We start from the raw sequence: 16759 nt of genomic DNA, 5'->3' as shown, positions 1-16759 counted from the left end.
AATCTCATTTTCTCTTCTACCTTTGTTTAGATGAATGTAAAACTTGGTTTTCATTCCTGTAATATCACTTAGTGTGTTAATACAATAAAAAGAAAATTAAAAAATTTTCAATCCTGCCATACAAGTTTTGTATATTGTTTTATTTAAATAAATAAGTTACAACCCTAGTCAGAACTGGTAAATGGTAGAAAATATACAGATCTTTGGTATTAAACTTTCATCTTAAGTTATAAAGTGAAGGTAAGGGAGTAAGATAAAACATCTCCCAGTTCTGTGAGAAGATCCAAAGAATAAACGAGTCAATGAGACAATTTTCTAGATTTGATACATAATTTTTGGTCAGATGTCCTGTGGTGACTGGCTTTATTCTAATCGAAAATTTATGTTAAAATGAATCAGTGAAAAGAATGAATTACAGTTACAGATATGATTACTAAAATTTGCATATACTTTATGTTTGAAGAGTATCTTGGTATGCAGCCTTGGCCAGGAGACTTGGCAGAGACCCAAGGCAAGTCATAGATGGATGGCCTAAGAATGGTAATTTACATTACGTCCATCATCTTCTACCTCATTCCAATTAAAAAAAAATGATCACATCATGAAAGAATTTTGGTCCAGGACAAAGAAGTGGAACTGAAATATAATATTCCAGTTGCCACATTATGTAAGAGAATTTGATAATATTAAAGTAGGGTATAACTAACATATTTCCTTGTTTTAAGAACTATTTGCAAGATACCACCTGAAATAATGCAAATTATATGAGGGATCTTACTGATAATTTCCGATTATCTTGAACATCTCTGTCCTACGTTTCCAGTAACATACAAAAGTGTAGTGTGACTTATTTGTAGTGGCTTAAACAAACTATTATTGAAAATTTAGTAACTCCCTGTCACTGAAATAGAGATTTTAAAAGCTGTTATCCAAGAGTGATAGCAATGAAGGTCATGGATTTAAGCAAGGGAATTAGGTAGTTCAGTGATAACTGTCTTAGGTTTGCAGAACATTTACCTTTGAGATAAAACCTTGGTTTTTTATTTTCAAGGGTATCCCAGAGTAGGAAAAGTTAAGGCAATTATTCTCAAAGGAAGTACACACTGAAAGAACAATGGGAACACTTAAAAGGTGCCCTTACACATTTTCCTATAAAGGGAAGACTGAAAAGACTCTGTTCATTCATTTATATTGTCATTATAAAAATACATTGGAAACCAGGGTTCATAAATGTAAATTGCTAGGGAAGCAATTGACATAATTAATGGAGGAGAAAATGTTCTTTAAAAAACATTTCTATAATCAGAGCTTGGATAGGTATGTACTTAAAAATGTATGAATATAGGTGTTCAAGTTTGGCTTGGAGATGTTTTTTTCTCTCTTGTGCATCCACTGTACGTAAATAAGTTTTAACAGAACTCCACCTTATTATTTTAGAAAAAAAACTCTGTGTATGACACTAATGGTATCTGAGCTCTTATGAATTTTGATCACCATATTTATATGTATATATTATATTCCAGACATAACAATATTTCTAGATAAATTTCTAGATGAAAATGATACAATATAAAACATGAAGGCAAATTTATTAAACTGTCTGCTTATTTCATTTTGCAAACATTTATTTTTCATATGCCTTAATTTTATAGCTTGTAGCAATTATTTTAAAGACACAGAAATGCTTCAAATAATCAATGTAACTTTTATATATACTTTATGCCCCTTTATAGCAATAATTATACAATAATAACACATAACTGATAACATTTGTAATTGATCCTTTTGAAGAAAATATAAAAATTTTCACACTTCCACCTTAATTTGAATATGTGCCATAGCAGTGAGATTAATGAAAACCAAATTCCTCATACAGAGGACAGATTAAAATTAAAATACAATCAATGAGGTCATGATCTCTCTACTTAAAATTCTTTTAGATATTAAGCCAGTTTTCATTGGCTTTCTAATTTCAGTAAGAAACATAAAAGGATTTTTAATGAGGATTTTATCTATGCATAATATATGAAAGTTAAAACAAAGCAGGATTTCTTCTGACTTTCTTAATTCTCTATGCTTTATGCTTCCTTTATACAATTTTGGGGATCTACAGATGTGTATAAGTAGCTATATGTAGACAGAAACTATACATGTAACCTCAGTGATACAGAGCTTTGATTCAGGATTATAAGTGAGAAGAAATGTAGATAGCACAATAGTAGGGGTCAACGGGCATTTATAAGTTTCAAAAACTCTTCTTCTAGGAAATTGTACCTATAAGGATGCCTTAGAGGGATGAGTGTCAAAAGTAGCAGCAGGAGACAGAAAAAAAATGAGTGGCATGAAATCTATTATTCAGAAATAGGATTCTGGCAGATTGGCAGGCTGTCAAAACTTTTCCCAAATAAAATTCAAGTCTCTAGCAGAGAATCAAATATAAATCAGAAATGGAAAAAGAGCGAGGCTTTAATTGCATAGAGTGAGCATTATGGATGAGACTAATCAAACACATTAGCTCCCCCAAAGGACTCATGCTACATACTCAGAATTCGAATTCAGGTCAATGAGCCTAATTCTGGCTGTGGTTAGCAAAATTGACACCAATTCTATCTGTAGATCGGAGGAAGCTGAGCTCTTAACACCTTACAAATTTTTATGCTCCTCCAAACCCAGCTGATTCAGTTCACAACAGCGTACGAATGCTTCTTATCTCTCTAACAAATCAGAGAAAGAGGTTGATGGGCTTTCAGAAGTCTCACAGAGCTTTAAACACTATTTGGGAAGTTGCTACACCAGAAAATCTGAATTTGCTCTGTGGCCTTAAATCCAGATTACGTCCATCAAAAATTTTTATGTCCCCCAGTTTTAGTGAAATAAAAATTTTAACTAACTACTTTAGAATGACTTCACATTATCTTATCCCGAGGCACTGAACTTTAGAGATCTTAATCTGATTCTTCTAATGAGCTGAACTCTTCACATCTTTCTTATTGACTATTAGTAGATTGGTGACTAGCCCGTTCTTCTGGGGTCAGCAGTCTTTTTTTGTGCTGCACTCTAACTCCTTCTAATTCTTTCAGAACTTTGAAACAGATTTATAATTTGTTGACCACAAAAGTGAAAATGTATGGCTTCATATGTTCTCAGGTGTAGGATTACTCTCGAGTACATCCACTAGATTATCCTTCACTTCAGCATCTCTTTCTTTTATAGACCACATGGGGGAAAGTAAATGATGCTGTCAAATGCTCAGCATTTACCTCATCTTGCCCTCAAGTGAATTTTCCCTAAGAGTTAGGTTTTTTTCCACTCTGCTTCTTTCTTAGTCAGTAGATTGTGCTTTCACCAACTTCAGAAGTTCAGAAATCATATGTTGATACTTGAGTCCTCAAATTACCTGACATTTTGGATGAGTAAAGCTGAGTTTACAGTTTTGCAGTTGCGTTCTGCTAGGAGCCCTTTATTTTAGAATTTTGTTCTATATACCTGTAACTGACTGTCTGGGTTAAACTTAATTAAGCATATATGTCCCTTTAGTCTTACCACTAGAGAAACAAACATTTTGATCAGAGGCAAATTTGACCTGAAACTAATTGAGTTGAAACTTCATGGTCTCTCTTTACCAGTCTCCTGCCAGAGCTGAAATTTGCTGAGAGCTCAACATCAAGAAGAGTTGGATATAATCAGAAAATGTTCCTAAGTAATTTTTTTTTGGTCACTTGTGCAAAGAGATTAAAGTGGGGAGGAAAAGACTGAATTTCTAAGGAACCAGTTAATCCTCTTTAACTCAATAAATAGTACACTTTATCCCTAATATTTTCTTCAGTGTCTCCTCCCAATAACTTCCAATCTCATAAAACCTAGATCCACCTCCTATTTTGGCATTTTCTAGTATTTTTAAGCCTGAAATGTTCCTCAATAAATTGATGCATTGTAGGAGGATGCTTCTTTTTGTGTTTCTCAGTTCAGACCCTGGGGATACAGCAGCTGTGCCAGTGTTCTTGCTAGTTGTCCACACTTGGCCTCTAATAGATTATTCCTGGGACATCTTGCTGCATCTTCTGCTTCTTAATTGGCTCAGTGGTAACTTAGAATATCTGGTTCCTCACTTATTTCTTCTGACTCTTATCTTTGCTTTCTGTCCTGTTTAGCTTTTTGTTTCTTCCCCATAGAATGCTCTTTGAAATGTTACAAAGGGATCTCTGGTGACTCTCTTAATCAAATTAATTGGAATTTGTGGAGCATTCCCTGTATAAATACCTTTCTACATAAGAAGCTAGTTAGTTCTCCTGCCTCAACAATTTCCATATCTTTGGAACACAATCTGCTTAAATATGCACAGGCCGTCTCCTGACTGTGCTCGGGTTCATGTTAAAAACTGAATTCTCTGCCTGAATTCTTCCATAAAAAGAGAAAAGCTGTCAAATTAGGTTACAAAACAAAACAGTGCAATGTGCTGTTCATAAGAAACTCGTTTCAGACCAAGTGGCTAGAACGGTTGAAAATAATAGGACAAATCAAGAGATACCAGAAAAATGCAAATATTAGAAAATATGACAATGTCAATATTTCATCAGAAAACCTTAGATAGGAGATTAAAAGCAGTGTTTTGTAAAGGGGGGATTTCTTTTTCCTTTTTTTTTAAACTTTTTATTAAATCACCATGTGGAAAGTTACAAAGTTCTCAGGTTTATATGTCAGTTATACAATATTCAAACACCCATCCCTTCACCAGTGCCCATATTCCACCACCAGAAACCCCAGTATACCCCCTGCCCCCACCCCCTACCCCCTACTGTATAACTAATGAATTTCACTTCATTTTTTCTTTACCTTGATTACATTCCATAATTCAACACAAAACTCACTATAGTTGATGGAGTTTCCAACCAAGAGAGACAGACCTACTACATTTGATAATTAGTTTTTCATTGCTGGAAATGAAGAGATATGTAGCCCCACTGCTACAAGTACATAACTCTCTCTCTCTCTCTCTCTTTTTTTTTCCTTTTTCCTTTTCCCTTTTTTTTTCTTTTTCCCCCTCATCCTCCTTCCCGCGCCTCATAGTATGGTGTACGCCATGCCGCATCGGCCAGGGTGGGGCTTTTACTTAGTTCACAGTCCAGAGAGGTCGCTGCTACATTAAAAACCTTCAATATTTCAACAAAAACTTACTGTTATTATTTGGAGTTTCCCCCCCAAGTCAGACCTGTTCAAAAGGAACCGTTTCACATTGCTGACAATTATAAATGTTAATAACTGCCACGTCCGCGCAGTTTTGGATTTCTGTATAAAGTCCAGGGAAAATTCTGCCAGAAATTACATAGCCCAACTCACAGTTCCAGTGCATTTCTGTAAGAAGTCTCTGAATTCAAAGTCTTTAGGCGCAGAGGGTCTGATTCGTGCTCAGCGGCTCCGGATTTATCTGGGCCGAGGGCGTGCCAGTTACGCCCCCTTCCCATGAGTTCCTGGGAGCCCCAAAAGTAAAAACCGAATACCTGTGGGTTTGGAGTCACAGAAGATGGCGTCTGCCACGTGGGTGCCGCCAGGCCGCCGCTTTCCGTGCAGGAAGGCAGGGTGGGGAGGAAAAAAATCCACCCCCGGCAGCACAGAGTTGTAGCCCAGTTCGCAGTCCCAATTACATCGCTATCGGATGCTGTGCTGGATGCCCGAATGTGTTACATCTCTGGAGTCAAAGTCTTTAGGCGCAGAGGGTCCGATTCGCGCTCAGCGGCTCCTAAGGGGGGGATTTTTTAATTATAACAGGCACAATTCATCTTGATGTAACTATCATAACAGTGAAGCAACATAAAAAGTATTATGTGTAAAGAAAATATAAGGAAATGTCTGAAAATATAAGATGTCATGGTATGAACTTGGGCTGGAGCGATAGCACAGCAGTTGGGCTTTCGCCTTTCACATGGCCAACCTGTGTTCGATTCCTCCGCCCCTCTCCGAGAGCCCGGCAAGCTACCGAGAGTATTGTGCCCGCACGGCAGAGCCTGGCAAGCTACCCTTGGCGTATTGAATATGCAAAAAAAAAAAGTCTCACATTGAGAGACGTTACTGTGCCCGCTCGAATAAATCGATGAACAATGGGATGACAGTGACAGTGACAGGTATAAACTTAAGGAGAATATTTAAAGATTTAAGGTCAAACTCAAATAAGTGGGTTGAGAAAATAAATAATAGTGATGAATAGTGATGAAAGTAACAATTCCCAGTGAATAAGTAAATAAGTAGAAATCACAAAAGAGAAAAGTTTATACCTTGGTGTAAAGATTAAAAGATATTTCATTCATGGAACCAGCATAATGGTAATACAAGAAACTCTTGTTCTATTTATTTATTTATTAAGCAAACTTTATTTTTTTTTTCTTTTTGGGTCTAAGGGGTTACTCCTGGCTCTGCACTCAGGAATTATTCCTGGCGGTGCTCAGGGAATTATATGGGATGCTGGGAACCGAACCCAGGTTGGCCGAGTACAAGGTAAACACCCTACCCACTGTGCTATCAGTCCAACCTTCTTGTTTTATTTTTCAGTGAATAATTACTCCTGTAAAAGATACAGAATTCTCAATAAATAAAATATTATAAAACAAATCTAGTAGTATATAAAAAGACATAGATATGGTTTATTCAAGCCATAGAAGGATGAGTCATAATCATACAATGAATCAATGAAGTAAGAAGCTGATGACTAGATCCGTATCTGTTGATTATCAACTTATAATATTTAGTCAGTATTCCTAAATAAAGCTCTCTAGGTAAAATTGTCCCATGAGAAAGTAATTTGTTTTTATTTTCTCCACTCCTCTTTCTTTCATTGCTGTTGTTGTACCTGTTGTGTTGACTGAGGTGGATGTGGTATTTGCCAGGACATACATACCAATTGCTAGTACACCAGGCCACAGTTTTTACTGCGAGTACACTCTGTTTTTGCACACATTCTGGTATATAACATAAGGATGCTATTTAAATATAGATATTTATCCAAACAAATGGTAAACCCAATAACCTGTAACTAATCAGTGAATTTCATTGCACTTCCCCCTGGGTAATGTTAGTTTGTCCTTTCTAACACTATGAACAGAAGTCAAATCAAAATGGATTACAGACCTTGAAATCAGACCTAAATTCATGTTACATTGATGAAAACAGGTAGAAAACTTTCCAGGACTTTGAAGTTAGAGGCAACTTAAAGAATTCAACATCATTGGCTAAGCAAGCAGGCAGGAACAAAGATAACAGACCAATGGTACTGTATTATCATACATGATCTTTAGATTCTCCAGTAACTCTACTTTTCTTAGGAGTTCCACCTTCTCTGAGTGGTGTCTGAGTTTCTGTAGTTCCAAAGAGCTCAGGATTTGCATCCCAAAGGGGTGTGGTTCTCATGTCTCTACGTTAAGTACTGGGCAACTTCTTAGGCTTATTATTTACCAAAATCTTATTACCAGAGTCCCCCATCTATTATGTACCATCTCTATACATTTTGGAACTTCAGTTTCCTCCTGAATTAAATTTAAACAATTTTTCTTACTCTATTGTACTGCATTAGAATCTCTGGAAAAAAATCTCTAGATCTGAGTGACATCTTGAAATTTGTATTTTTTAATTTGATCTAAAATTATTTTTAATTAATTAATTAAATTCTCACTACCCAAAATGTTGTTTGGATATGAAGCAGCATTAGTTTAATCTAAGTGTTGGATAACATTGGCTTGTCCTTGCTCCTCCTGCAGGGAGTTTAAGGTTTATTGAGCTACTCCCACAACAGTGTCCCTGAGGCACACCCAATTCCATCTAGGTTCCAATAATCCTATATTGCTTTTCTCTTTCCTTTGTGTCATTTGCACGGTTTATTTAGCAATGTCCTTTATTTATAGACACAGGAAGACAGTTCATGCTATGCCTTGTAACATGGGAGTTAATTGACTTCAAAATAATATTTACTCCTGGAAATCCATATTTACTTGACTTAAGCCTCAGTTACCCTTAGTTCCTAGCATTCCAAAAGCAGGATCCCGACAAAGGGACTTTGGGACTTTGAGGTCTTTGAGAACTAGAAAGTCAAGGACTAGAATGTTGACAACTAGAAATTGAAGAATAGAGGGGGCCAACTGGGACTTTGGGACTTTGAGGTCTTTGGGGACTAGAAAGGCGACGACTAGAAAGAGCAAGACTTTGGGACTTTGGAGACTTTGGATCTTTGAGGTCTGGAAGGAAAACCAGACGACAACAATGACTGGAAGTAGAGGACTATGAGACTACGCTGAAATGAGGAAGAAGATATAACGAAAGAGAGGACTTTGAGGTCTATGAGGAGACTAGGATGATGACTGGAACTACGACCAAGACTACGACTATGATTGCGCCATAAGTGGAGAGATGGAACTATGCGGGTGAGGAGAGAGAAATAAACTGACTGCCAACCAGCCGGTGGCCTGAAACCCAGTTTCTCCATTCTCCCTGTCCTTCATCATCTGCCTGGGAATGCAACTCTCGGCTATTGAACACTTGAGTCCTGCATGCCTCACCACTCTTTTTCTTGAAACTTACATAATAGTATGTTATAGATGCAAAATACCAATTCCTACTCTAGACCTATTCACCCCAGAATATTTATTTTTGTTTCATTTAGGGAATACACCCAGCTGTGCTAAAAAGACTTTCTCTTGACTCTGTGACCAGGGATCATACTTGGCATGGCTCCGGACCGTAGGGGATAATGGGAATCAAACTCAGGTTGTCCATGAGCATAGCAAGTGCCCAACTAACTGTACTATCTCTCTGGTCCCCAGAGTACATTTTTTGCATATATGTGGGGGGGGAGTGTTCCACCCAGCAGTGCTGAGGGATAACTCCTGGCTCTGGACTCAGGAATTAATCCTGGTGGTACTCAGAGAACCATATGGGATGCTGGGGACCAAACCCAGGTCATCCATGCAAGCCCTACCCCCTGTGCTATTGCTCTGGTCCCCCAGAATATTCATTTTCAAACCAAGTCTTTAGTTGCTCAGAGTACACATAGTTTGGGAAGAACTTCACAGGATTATTTTCATGATTGGCAAAGTATTAGAACCTCAATAGCTTCTTTTAGCTACCAGCATTATAATTTGATGTGACAACTAAACATCAATGGTAGTTAATGCCTAAGTTACAAAATTAAGTAAATTCATTAAGGAAGGGATTGCTTTACTTTAGTTTTGAGTCCAAAGAGTGTGTTTGTTTAAATGGTTTGATTCTGTTCTCATTATGGTCTTTAGTTACTGCTCATGCATAATAATTGATTTAATTTCCCCTGTATTTAGGATAAATGGGATGTGATCTTACATTAATATTTTCACCAACCTATATCTGTAATTTTTGCACAAGGTTTCCCTTGAACCTAGATTTGTTATTAAAATAATTATTGCTATGATGATTCATGTCAGTTCTTTTCAATTTTAGACTTCAATTTCTATTTAGTTTTTAACTTTAGCACCCGTATTATGTTTCTAAAAGCAAAGTTATTGCATTAGATGAAATTTAGCTGGAACTTTATACTATATCACTCTCTGGTAAATACATTAATTTCCATGGAAACTGGAGACGAATCTCTCACCAATTTTCCCTATTATATCTCAGAGTCTCTTCAGAACACCAACAAGCATTGGCTATAGAAATCTTAACAAACTTTTTTCTTATCAGAGCCTAAATATGTTTTAACAACAAAAATATCAGAAGACAAGATTTTTTTTCTCTCAAACAACATATGTTCAGTTATCAACCACAATATTTTGTAAGTTATACTGATGACCTGAGATAAATTTTCAGTTAGTGAGGTTTTGGAGTCTCAACGCTATAATTTTAAAACACCTTGGAATTTACATATTCTCATAATGAATAAAAAGAACTGGAAATAATTTTCACAAGTAGCATCATTCTATATAAATTATTGGCTCATATTCCAGGGAGTATGTTGTAGGCTATCTTAGAATAAATGTTATTTTTCCTATTTCATTATTTTGTATCCGGTAATAGGATTTGATACCTGTCATATAAAATTATTTTGAAAATTTGGTCATATATAGAGGGGACTAAACACTTACTATGGTACCTTTTTGGACCTGATCTGTCTGACACTATCCATCTTTCTTCTTCTCCTCCTTCTGACTTTCTCCCTTACCCAACTTTAAATTACTGAGAAAAATGGAGTGATAAGGGAAAAGTAAGAGGGAGATCAGAAAGATCCTTAGCTACGACTCTGAGATCATGTGATATGAATGAAAAGAGTGTTGTCTACGAGCAGGTGATTGTTGATTATTTTAAAGCATGGAGGTCATTCCTCTACCTTATCCTATAAAGGATAATTATGAATAGAATCACTTTTACTCACGTTGAAGTGTTCTTTCCCCTTCCTTGGGTGTCCTTTGACGGTAATCCTCAGAGTAAGGAGTCCACAAGATGAGATAGATGTGCTTTGCACAGAGTACATATTGTATCTTCCTTTCTTATAAATCAGACTATAGTTAACTGAGGGAAAAAAATCCTACCCAGACTCTCCTGACACGTTCGGTCTGTGAGGGCCTCTTTATAAAGTCAGACTCTGATTTTAATGTGTGCATCTATGGGAAGGAAGAACAAGAGACATCTTCTGGGGGAAAGGGCAAAATGGAACGTGCTATAATGGCTGGGGTGCATATACTGTGATGCCAAAGATTTAAAACCTCGAGGCCGCTATTGTGACCACACAACCTCATATCTCTTCATTCTCAGCAATGGAAAACAAATTTATCAAATGCTTCCTTTGCAGCAGGTCCAACTTGGGGGACGGGGGAAGCTCCAAATGATAAAAGTGAGTTTTTTGTTGAAATATTGAATGTAATCAAAATAAAGAGAAAGTAAAGTGAAATTTATCAGCTACACAGGCAGGGTGGGGGGCTAGGGGGGTGGGGAGGGGGGGAGTTTTACTGAGGTTCTTGGTGGTGGAATATGTGCACTAGTGAAGGGATGGTGTTCGAGCATTGTGTAACTGAGACTTAAGCCTGAAAGCTTTGTAACTTTCCATATGGTGATTCAATAAAAATAAATAAATTAATTAATTAAATAAAAGCTTCATGCAAGTACTAAAAAAAAATTCTTCAATGGACAAGGAAAAGCAAGATACACCAAGGGTAGCTTGCCAGGCTCTGCCATGTGGGCAGGGTACTCTTGGTAGCTTCCTGGGCTCTCTGCGAGGAATGGGGGCATTTAGAGCAGCTCCAGCCACCCTTACAGGTGCTCCCATGGTTCACACCATATTTAAACCCCATCAAATATGGTGCGGAAATTCTGGAAAATGGGCATTAAGTATGGAAAGAAAGACGTATGGAACATGAGAGATGTCTTAATCTGATACTCCAAGGATGCTAAGTTCTCATTCAAACTGGTCTCTTCAAAGCAAATGGCCCAGGATACATAAGAGAAGATAGTTTAACACTCTGTTTTGCTCAATTTATTACTTAAAAAAATTATATTTGTAGAATATGTATTTTCATTTACATATGTTCCTAAAGGCTTACAAAGTGAAAATAAGTCCTGGAATATCTGCAGATAGGCACAGACACTCAAGAACCCAGGTTTTCATGTGACTGAGGCACAGAGGGCATAAAAATACCAAGCGTAGGTTTGAATTTCAGCTCTGCATTTTAGTATTAAATACCTCATCGGCCAGTATTAAATACCTCATCTGGCCTCATGCCAGATAAATACCTCATCAGTCGATCTCCACTACCTCCACTACCCAGCCACCACCACGCTCCAGGCTGCTTTCCAGACACTCGGGCCGAACCTCATGCATGAGTGAAACCCCAGAGAACCAGGAGAAGCAGAACTTTGTGACCTTGGACTCCAGGCTCAACAAGACCCATAAACAAGATCTCTGTCTGCCTCCTTCAATCTTCGGTGCCCCAGGGATCAACCCAGATGACCCACCCTACCTGCGCCAGATAAATACCTCATCTGAGGACCTCCGATACCTCCACTACCCAGCCACCACCATGCTCCAGGTCATTTTCCACGCAACAAACCATAAGACACTTAATACCTATTTTTCCAGAATTTCTGCACCATATTTGATGGGGTTCAAATATGGTGTGAGCCATGGAAATACCTGTAAGGGCAATTGGAGGCTGTCCTAAAAGCCCCTATTCCTCTCAGAGAGCCCGAAAAGCTACCAAGAGTACCCTGCCCACATGGCAGAGCCTGGCAAGCTACCCGTGGCGTATTCAATATGCCAAAAACAGTAACAACAGTGGGCCTCATCCGCCAATATCAAAAGAGCCCCCAGCTGAACCTCACCAAAATAATATTCATGTAAAACAAACTAGTCCCTAATGTTCTATTTGCTCTCAAGAGAACAAACATCTCCAAATGCAGCAGCTATGTGTACCTGGGTCGAGAACTCAACATGAGGAGTGACTTGGCACCAGAACTGAGCAGGAGGAAGAGAGCAATGTGGAATGCCTTCAGGAGTGTCAAAGAAGTGGTTACGAGGACAAAGAACCCCCATCTCTGGGCACATCTTTTCAACTCCACTGTTCTTCCTGCACTAACATATTCCTCAGAGACCTGGGCCCTAGGAAAACAGAATGAGAACACTATTTGGGTATCCCAAAGGGGAATCGAAAGAGCTATGCTATGAGTATCATGTTTCACTCTTCATTCCTTCTCAAGTGAGAGAAGGAATCTGGAGTTCCGACCTCCATTGACTATCAAGAATCAGGGATGCTGTCTCATTTACCAAGGCATCAAAAATCAGATGGGTCAGACACGTAATGTGATTTAGAGATGACTGCTGGACTAGAGCTGTTACCAACTGGATTCCATGGGATGTCAAAAGACCACGTGGCCACACACCTACGAGATGGTCAGACTTCGTCTAAACCCTGAGTGAACGGTTTGAGGCTTTTCCTGTTCTTGGAGACAGCAGACACCAGTGGGCTACACTACACGTGACAGGGAGAAATGGAGACATTACTGGCACCTACTAGAGCAAATCAAAGATCAATGGGATGACAAGTGACAAGTGATACAACTTAGTATTTTATTGCTATATCCTTGCTCCTGATCTTTAACTTTTGAAAGAGAATAATAATCCCTACCACCACAGAAGTTTTAAAATAATGGTTAAATAATAAAATATTTTATATGCCAAAATATATACACAATGTTTAGCAATGGCCCATATATCTCCAGAGAAAGAGAGAGCATGAGCAGATTCTCAAGATGGTGCAGGAAATATTCCTTAAATATTATCTTGTGTTTGAAAAGCTAATATTTCTCTTTAAGAATTTTCTATCAAGGTAAGAGAGATAGTACAATGATGCTCATCTTGCATGTACCCAACTCAGGTTCAATCTTCAATATGTTGCTCCAATTCCTGCCAAGAGTGATCCCTGAGCACAGAGTCAAGAATAAGTCCTGAACAAGTTGGGTGTGGTTCCTGCACCTCCCAAAAGAAGAATTTTATAGAATCTATCTACTCAGAGATATTGTTTCTCTTAACTAATTTGTATTAATTCTCTGCTAAACTTTTAGCTTTAAGGCTAAAATTCTTCCCATTTTAATACCAGGGAAATCTAATTTTGCTCTCTGGAGCACCAGGACCTTAGTTTTTACATCCATTTACCTACTTATTACTCTGTTATGTAGAGAGTAGTATCAAATAAAATTACATTGACTTTATACTCACTCTAAATTAAAATACTAAAATGCAAATTAAAAACTCAAAGTCTTGAATACAGATTTTAAAAACATACCTTTTAAAAAGACTTTATTAAATATTAACTAGCAGTTGTACTAAAGACTTCCCATCATCTGAGCAGCATTACCTTGAATTATTTACAGTTCTGGTACTTACTTTCACTCTCCATTTTCTCTCTGTATTACATAAACCACCAAGGTTTTCAAGTGCTTGTGTTTTTAAGTATTACTTATAATCCCACCTACCTCTGCTCCAACACATAAAATAATAAACAAATTCTCTTTTATTCTTCTTCATTTATCCCACTGAATGATTGCTCATAATATGCATGCATTTTCCACTGCTCCATTTTTCCAAATTCTCCACCTTTATTCTATTACCTGTTAGGTTGTGGTGAATAGTGCTATGTCAACTTGGTTACACTAAGAACTGTATTTCAAAGCCCACATAATAGCAATGTTTGTTTAGAGATTGCCCAAAAAATAGTTTGTCGGAGATTTAGTATTCAGGATATTCTAAATTATTATAAAATAATGGAAAGCATTAATGTCATTACTACCAATGCAGATACAACTGGCACAGAATATGAATAGTCCAAATAATGCTGTGAATTTAATAGGAAGGTAATTATAACTACAAATCACCATATTGTGCAGGAAAAAAATCAGAGTTCTCTGTGGATATTACATGCCCATATCATGGATCTTTTATTAAGTAGAATACCCAGTTTTATTGTAAAGTACAATCTCTATCAATTCATGGTGCCACCCAGAGCTCCATAGAAATATCTAGCACATAAGAATCCATTTAGGGGAAATGAAAAAGAAATGAGCATAATACATACTGGAGAAAGTTTCACAATTAAACCTCCATTTGTGTTCCTGCAAAAGGAAATGCTAGATATTTTTGTGAGTTTATGATTCTATTAATTAGAGAAATTATCATGAATATTTAAAATATTATAGCTTAAGAGTTAAGAAGTAATCCAGCAGGGCAGAGAGAGAGAGTATAGCAAGTAGTACGCCTGTCTTTGCACATGGCTAATCTGGGTTTCATGCCTGTTCCACATCTGGTCCCCCAAGCTCTGTCAAAAATAATTCCTGAGCACAAGACCAGGACTAATCCCTGAGCATAGCAAGCTGGCCAAACTCCCCCAAGAGACCAAAAAAAAAAACCTGAAAAAGAGAAAAAAGTAACCCAATACAACATAAGATAAAAATCAAAGAATTTCAAAGGAATTTAAATGCATAAAATATCATTGTCTTCCTTGCCTGACCTGAATTCTGCTGAATATGCTGAGAATTAAGAGGAAGCCTCTATATTAAAATCTTATAATTAAAAATGACATGCTGAAATAAGGCAAAATCCACATTAATAAATACCATCATTTGTTGCTAAACTTAAAATTGTCGGCAGAAAGCTCTGGATAGTAAATTAATTAAATGGTGTCAACTAATTTGGAAACTCATTATTTATCTGGCACTAATTTAGTCTAGCAAATTAATTAGAAAGAACATAGGAAAATAGATGATTTAACATGAAAATCCAAACCAAGACATAAAGACAAGATCAAAGAACTTATTTAGAGAAGAAGGACAGATACATCATTTTCAGAAGGGCCTTCTCACTTCCTGAAACCAAAGGGTATAAAGAAGCTGCTCAGAAGTGGGATTAGAAAAACAGGATTAGGAGTAATCTTTAAGAATAAATTTCTGATACTAATGCTCTACTGCTACCGCCATTGTCTCATCTACCATTACTGCTCAAGAGACTTATAATTAAATCTGAGAAGGGATCAACTAGCTTCAAACATTTCTCAGATATACTGGTCCCCATTTGAGTCCTCCAGACGGGGGATGGGCCGTCACCATACCCACCGTTGTTGTTCACCACGTCATGACTGAGCGCCACAGAGATGTCAAACTGCTGAAAATTTTAAGTACACCAGTTTTTCCTTTTGGTTCAACTCTCTAGACCTTTTCCGTATCAGAGTGAATTACCTTCCTTTATCCCTCCCTGGACTTCTGGAAGCCCCAACAGTCATACTCAAGTTCCACATCTACCACCATGCAAGCTCACTGCCCATGTTCTGGATTTTCTGGAGCATGTAGTAGGATGACATCTTCAAACTCTACATTTCTAACATCCCAGTAGCACACCAGATTGAATGGGAATGTAACGTAGGCGCTGACTAAGCTCAACTAACAAAAACATTAACAAGAGAAGGCTCAACTAGAAACAACAGCGTAGTAAACACTAGACAAGGACTTAATGTCCCCATAGATACAACAATTTTCACAAATTTCTTTTGACAGATGTATGTTTACATAATTCCATTAGCTATTTAGTGGTAACAAGCAATATAAAATAGATTATTTTGGGTCTGCTACAGGGGTAAGCTTACGAGGTAGTTGGAAAAATGGAGACAATGGTGCAAGAAGGTAACAAGTGGTGGTAGGATTAGTGTTGGAATACTGAATTCCTGTAACAAATACATCATGAACCTCAAGAAATTTAAGATTTAAAATCAAATGAACCAACTTTTCTGACCACTATGGTATGAGGTTAGAAATCAGGTACAAGAAGAAAGAAAGAAATATTATAAATATATAAAAGTTAAAGAACATGCTACTGAACAAAGATTGGGTTACTAAAGAAAACAAGAGAAATTAAAATATTTTGATTGTAGAAATATGAGAATGAAAATAAATAGCAAAATCTTGTGATAGAGCAGAGGCAATACTAGGAGAAAAGTTTATAACAACACGGGTTATAAAGAAACAAGTACAACTCTAAATAAACAAATTGAATGCCTAAAGAAACTTAAAAAATAAAAACAAAATTGGTTGAGGGAAAGAAATAATAAAAACCAGGGTAGAAATAAATAAAGAATAATTCCTCTGTCCCGCTCAGAGAGCCTGGCAAACTACTGAGAGTATCCCACCCGCACTGCAGAGCCTGGCAAGCTACCCAGGGTGTATTCAATATGCCAAAAACAATAACAACAAGTCTCACAATGGAGACATTACT

Source organism: Sorex araneus, chromosome 1, assembly GCF_027595985.1.
Source record: "Sorex araneus isolate mSorAra2 chromosome 1, mSorAra2.pri, whole genome shotgun sequence".
NCBI classification, from domain to species: domain Eukaryota; kingdom Metazoa; phylum Chordata; class Mammalia; order Eulipotyphla; family Soricidae; genus Sorex; species Sorex araneus.
This window is presented reverse-complemented; position numbering follows the sequence as displayed.